This window comes from Triticum dicoccoides, chromosome 4A (genome assembly GCF_002162155.2).
Source record: "Triticum dicoccoides isolate Atlit2015 ecotype Zavitan chromosome 4A, WEW_v2.0, whole genome shotgun sequence".
Taxonomy (NCBI): Eukaryota; Viridiplantae; Streptophyta; class Magnoliopsida; order Poales; family Poaceae; genus Triticum; species Triticum dicoccoides.
This window is the reverse complement of record NC_041386.1, coordinates 678,776,321-678,782,617: the sequence shown is the minus strand read 5'-3', so window position 1 is coordinate 678,782,617 and position 6,297 is coordinate 678,776,321.

Below are 6,297 nucleotides of genomic sequence, written 5' to 3'. Positions count from 1 at the left end.
ACTTGGCAGGTCCTTTGGGCAGATGACCGGAGATATGATTCTGTGATGGTTCCTTATCTTTGGGTGTCCACCGCCCGCACCCCAGGAACCGCGAGTGGCGCCCTAGATTCTTCTGTAGTACTCGATCTTTATTAGGTACCTAGCCAGTGATGTATTCGATATATAATATTCAAGATGATGTATTCGAGATTATATATATTATTTGAGATGATGATGTATTCAAGATTATATATTAATCGAGACGATGCATATATATTATGTACTATATGATTCAGTTTTTCCTTATTGATTGCATCCATGCATTGTAATTTGAATACTAAATTGTCCTAAATTTCTTCCGTATTAGTTAAGTAAAAGCTATGGCGGACAATACCGACAGAGACAGAGAAGAGGAATTGTTCGACATCATACGCAGCCCTGGCAGGCTAGCTGATTTGAATGAAGCAGATGACGGCTCCCAATATCTGAACAATGCCGGAGAGGGTGATGAAAAGATATTCGATCTCGACGACCGAGCTGATGAAGTCATTAACTATGATTCTGATTATGAAGACACAAACAATGTTTATGATGACACAGAGAATGCCGATCTTCAAATAACAAAGACTACCGGCGAGGTATATCAGGCATCTGGTGATCATCACATGTTTTTTTTATTTTAAGATATATGAACGAATCGATCTTCCTTCTTTCAGCCCTCCGGATCGAGCAAATCTGCTTCTACAGACAGCAAGACAAAGCGAGGCCCGGACAAATTGTTGAAGGATGGTGTAAAGTACAACATCGAATCCGTCAAACCTAGTGGCGAACCCCTGACGCCTAAGAACATTGCAAACAAGTGGACTCGTCAGTGCGGAGTTCTTGTGAAGGACAAACTCCCGATCTCCATTAAAGAATGGAAAGAGCCAAAGACTAAGCGTCCAGATGTTACTAGGATCGACGACAGAGCCAAAAAAGACCTTTGGGAATCTCTAATGGAACATTTCACCCTACCAGATCATTTCACTGAAGCAGATGTGGAGAAAGTCAAGGGCGATGCTCTTAAGAAGATGGCAATTGCATTCAACACCCACAAGAAAACTGTATGGGCCAACTTCCTCGCTGCAAAAAGGAAGACTCCAGAATTCACGGGAACACTAGAGAAGCAAAAAGAACACTGGGACGATTTCGTGAAATTCAAGGGTTCAGAATTATCTAAGGAACGGTCGATAAAAAACAAGGCCAATGCCGCAAAAAAGACGCAGTTCCATAGGCTGGGTCCAGGTGGCTACACGGTGGCAATGCCTAAGTGGGATAAGTCCGAGCAAGAGATGGAGGATGCAGGGGTCACTCCAATTACTAGGAGCTGCCCCCCAGGTGCAGAACTTGGTCCTTGTGCATGGGGGGGCGTTGGACCCGAAGATAGGCCTGGTTTCGCAGAAGGCAAGTCTAAAAGGAGCCGAACAAAAGATACTTTACGCAATAGAAGAAGCTCGAACGGGGGTGTTCACGCCCAACAGAGAGAACGACGAGCTTACGCGCGCCCTGGGAAATCCTGAACACCCGGGAAGAACACGAGGCAAGGGCGTTATCCTCTGGTATGAGGGCTTTTCGTACTGGAACGACGACTACATGTCCCGTGCAAGAAAGAAGATGGAGGAGGAGAAGAAGAGGAAGCTGGAGGAGGAGCAGAGGAAGCAGGACGCAGAACGCCTTCAAGGCCTATAAGCAAGGCACGCGGACTTGGCACTCAAATTCCAGCAGCAGCAGCAGCAGCAGATCGACTCACTTAGCCAGGAAAGGGGGTCTCAGCAGCAGCATCAGCAAGTGGATGATCGTCCATCATTGGATAGCACCGTCCCATCCATGCCGAGAAGCAGCGTTGGTTCTGCCCCGGGAGACACACTGCTGGATACATACCACCCTGTGGATGACATCATAGAGAACACTAACTGTGAGCTACACTCCAAAATGAAGAACATATCCATGAAGGTGGCGGATGGCGTTGCTTTCACAATTACCCCTGAAGCAACCTTCCATTGCATCCTGATTCTAGAGGGCTATGCTCGTGTCATGGTTGATGAAGTGGTGGAGCCATATTCGATGCTAGCACTTGACACTGCTGGAGGTGACGGCGAGCGCACATTGGGAGAGGTCGTACATCGTATCATCCTATGGAGAAAGGATTGCATCATCTTTCCAAGTCCACCAACACCGCATCGTCTGCCGACTCCTCCTCGAAGTCCGCCACTGAGTCAGCAGACTCCCGCTCCTCCAAGTCCACGGACGCGTGAGCCGACTCCTCCTCAAAGTCCGCCATCAAGTCAGCAGACTCCCGCTCCTCCAAGTCCACGAACACGTGAGCCGACTCCTCCTCAAAGTCCGCCACCTCCTCCAAGTCCCCGAACGCTTGAGCAGACTCCTCCGCCTTCATGTCGGGCACAGTGTCAGGCCACTCCTCCTGCTTCAAGTCCGGCACAGCGTCAGCCACGTCAGTCATCTCTGCCGTCTCAGCAATCGCAGAAGAGACATGCCGCGGCTATGGTGCGTAGCGGTACGAGTCGAGGTAGTACAGGAAGTACAGACGGAGACAAGCGATATAAATATGGTCCAAGCCTCGCTCCTCTTCCTCAGAGGCCTTACGACATGACCGAGGAGCAAAACGCAGCCATAGTGCAGGCCCAAGTGGACGCCCATTTTGGACCGGAACTGGCACCGCCGCCAAAGGAGAAAGTGCTTGAGAAAATGATTGACCACTTCATTCGTATGGCTAGAGCACCAGCTCCCAAGCCTGTTGACTCAGACTATGAGCGTCAAATCAGGAAGCTACATCAAGCATGGCTACAGAAGGAAGCGAGCTCGAGCTCGAGCCAACAAGCAGCTAGCAAAAAATGCGGGAAAACCGTTCCCCAGCTGGGAGAACAGGCGGTGCAAGCGATCCCCCCGCTTGTTGTGCCAACAACACATGAGAGGAGTACGCGCGCCAAATATTATTGTGGGCAAACCATTAGCGTTCCCCAGCAGGGCGATGTGGTAATAATGGAGGAGCATATAATGCAGGCTGAAATGCTCAAGATCTCTGTTGGACAACCCCTCGAAATCGAGCCCATGTCTTCGCTTAGAGAATCAGAAATAAAACGTAAATATGTCCGGGGCCAACCTTTGGTCCATCCAGACAAGGTCAAGGACCTCCCAACGAGAATGTATGAATTGCATCAATGGTACATGACCATTACCAAGATTTCCAATCGAGAGTCCCTCATGGTGAATGTCAAGCATGAGCATTATTACCATGAGAAAGCTCTAGCCGTTGAGTATTCAGAACTACTTCAGTTATACAATCAAGACGCACTCGACAAGTCTATCGTCAGTTGCTATTGTCTGTAAGTGATTTCTTTCTGTAATTTAAGTCTCAGCTAGTTATGTAGTGATAATTTTGATCAATCATTACATGTAATTATCCTCACTATATTCTTTTCTGTGGTATTATATGCAGGATGAAGATGTATAAAATGAAAAAATCTGGACGCTATGGCATTGCGTTCATTGACCCAAATACCATTAATGAGTACATATGGAAGCTTCCAGTTTATCAAACAAATGTAGAGGAAAGCATGCTAGAGTTCTTGAAGCTCCTCAATACCAATGAAGATATACTGCTTCCTTACAACTTCCCTTGAGTCACACTGTCTTGTACTACATGTTGGAAATATGCCCTAGAGACAATAATAAAAGCATTATTATTATATTTCCTTGTTCATGATAATTGTCTTTTATTCATGCTATAATTGTATTATCCGGAAATCATAATACACGTGTGAATACATAGACCATAACATGTCCCTAGTGAGCCTCTAGTTGACTAGCTCGTTGGTCAACAGATAGTCATGGTTTCCTGACTATGGACATTAGATGTCATTGACAACGGGATCACATCATTAGGAGAATGATGTGATGGACAAGACCCAATCCTAAGCATAGCACAAGATCGTGTAGTTCGTTTTGCTAGAGCTTTTTCAATGTCAAGTATCTCTTCCTTAGACCATGAGATCGTGTAACTCCCGGATACCGTAGGAGTGCTTTTGGTGTACCAAACGTCACAACATAACTGGGTGACTATAAAAGTGCACTACAGGTATCTCCGAAAGTGTCTGTTGGGTTGACACGGATCGAGACTGGGATTTGTCACTCCGTATGACGGAGAGGTATCTCTGGGCCCACTCGGTAATGCATCATCACAATGAGCTCAAAGTGACCAAGTGTTTGGTCACGGGATCATGCATTACGGTACGAGTAAAGGGACTTGCCGGTAACGAGACTGAACGAGGTATTGGGATACCGACGATCGAGTCTCGGGCATGTAACGTACCGAATGACAAAGGGAATTGTATACGGGGTTGTTCGAATCCTCGACATCGTGGTTCATCCGATGAGATCATCGAGGAGCATGTGGGAGCCAACATGGGTATCCAGATCCCGCTGTTGGTTATTGCCCGAGAGCCGTCTCGGTCATGTCTACGTGTCTCCCAAACCCGTAGGGTCTACACACTTAAGGTTCGGTGACGCTAGGGTTGTATGAATATGAGTATGCAGTATACCGAATGTTGTTCGGAGTCCCGGATGAGATCCCGGACGTCACGAGGAGTTTCGGAATGGTCCGGAGGTAAAGAATTATATATAGGAAGTGGTATTTCGGCCATCGGGAAAGTTTCGGGGTCACCCGGTATTGTATCGGGACCACCGGAAGGGTCCCGGGGGTCCACCGGGTGGGGCCACCCATCCCGGAGGGCCCCATGGGCTGAAATGGGAGGGGATCCAGCCCATAGTGGGCTGGTGCGCCCCCTAGGCCCACCCCCTGCGCCTAGGGTTGAAACCCTAGGGTGGGGGCGGCACACCACATGCCTTGGGGGGCACTCCTCCCCCCTTGGCCGCCGCCCCCTTGGGAGGTTGAATCTCCCAGGGCTGGCGCCCCCCCTGGGGGCCTACATAAAGGGAGGGGGGAGAGGGGCAGCCGCACCCTGAAGTCCTGGCGCCCCCTCCCCCTGCTACACCTCTTCCTCCTCCGTCACGTGCTTGGCGAAGCCCTGCCGGAGTGCTGCTGTTCCACCACCACCACGCCGTTGTGCTGCTGCTGGAGCCATCATCATCAACCTCTCCTTTCCCCTTGCTGGATCAAGAAGGAGGAGACGTCATCCGCTCCGTACGTGTGTTGAACGCGGAGGTGCCGTCCGTTCGGCGCTAGGATCTCCGGTGATAGGATCACGACGAGAACGACTACTTCAACCCCGTTCTTTTGAACGCTTCTGCTCGCGATCTACAAAGTGGTATGTAGATGCATCTTCCTTGACTCGTTGCTTAGATGAACTCATAGATGGATCTTGGTGAAACCGTAGGAAAATTTTTAGTTTTCTGCAACGTTCCTTAACACTACAAATTCTGTTTTTCTTTGCCGGCTTAATTAAGACATGCAAACGTGTGCGCATGCAGTTGGCACTGGATCTTGTTAGACATTAAAGTTGAGGAAGGAAAAGTTGAATTACTGGACTCACTAACTAAAGAAGATAAAGAATACCGCATCATGAAGGGGATAGTCAACAGGTAATTTCAATCATTATTAACTATATCTCAGCCGATTATTAGTTCGTCATTTCCTGATATGAACTATTTAATAACCCATTTATTAATTTTCTTTGCCGGCGGGCAGGGCATGGGCAAAGTACATCAAGGTGACTCCAGGCAAATTGGCAAAAAAGTTGTTTTGGCATCGACCAAAGGTAAGTAATTAAGTAGTACTAGCTAGCTACCATCTCTTTAATTCTTGTTTCAATATCATTAATTAATTATCATGCTTGATTAATCATTATCTGATTCAATCCATTCTCGTAAAGGCCCTGAAGCAGGCGTCGGGGAATAATCTGTGTGCATTCTACGTTTGCGAGAACATTCGCATGATGGCATCCGGAAGGAGCAGATCTGATAGACAGGACTGGGTACGTTTGTCAGAACACTATTCACACCATTATCGATATCTAGTCACACAACTAATACACATGCATATTGATCTCCTTCTTAACAGTTCAGAGAGGTACGGGATAAGCTCCTACCATCGGACCGCATACTAGCACTTCAAGAGGAAATAGCCGGATTTTTGCTCGACCAGGTCATAGATCCCAAAGGAGAATACTATTACCCGCTACCACCCCCATGAACCACTTGTCATCGTGCTCCGGAGGCACCAAGGCAACATATATAGGAGAAATTGTATATGTATATACATGTGTATGTGTGAATAATTAATGGTGTTGGTTGTGAGACATT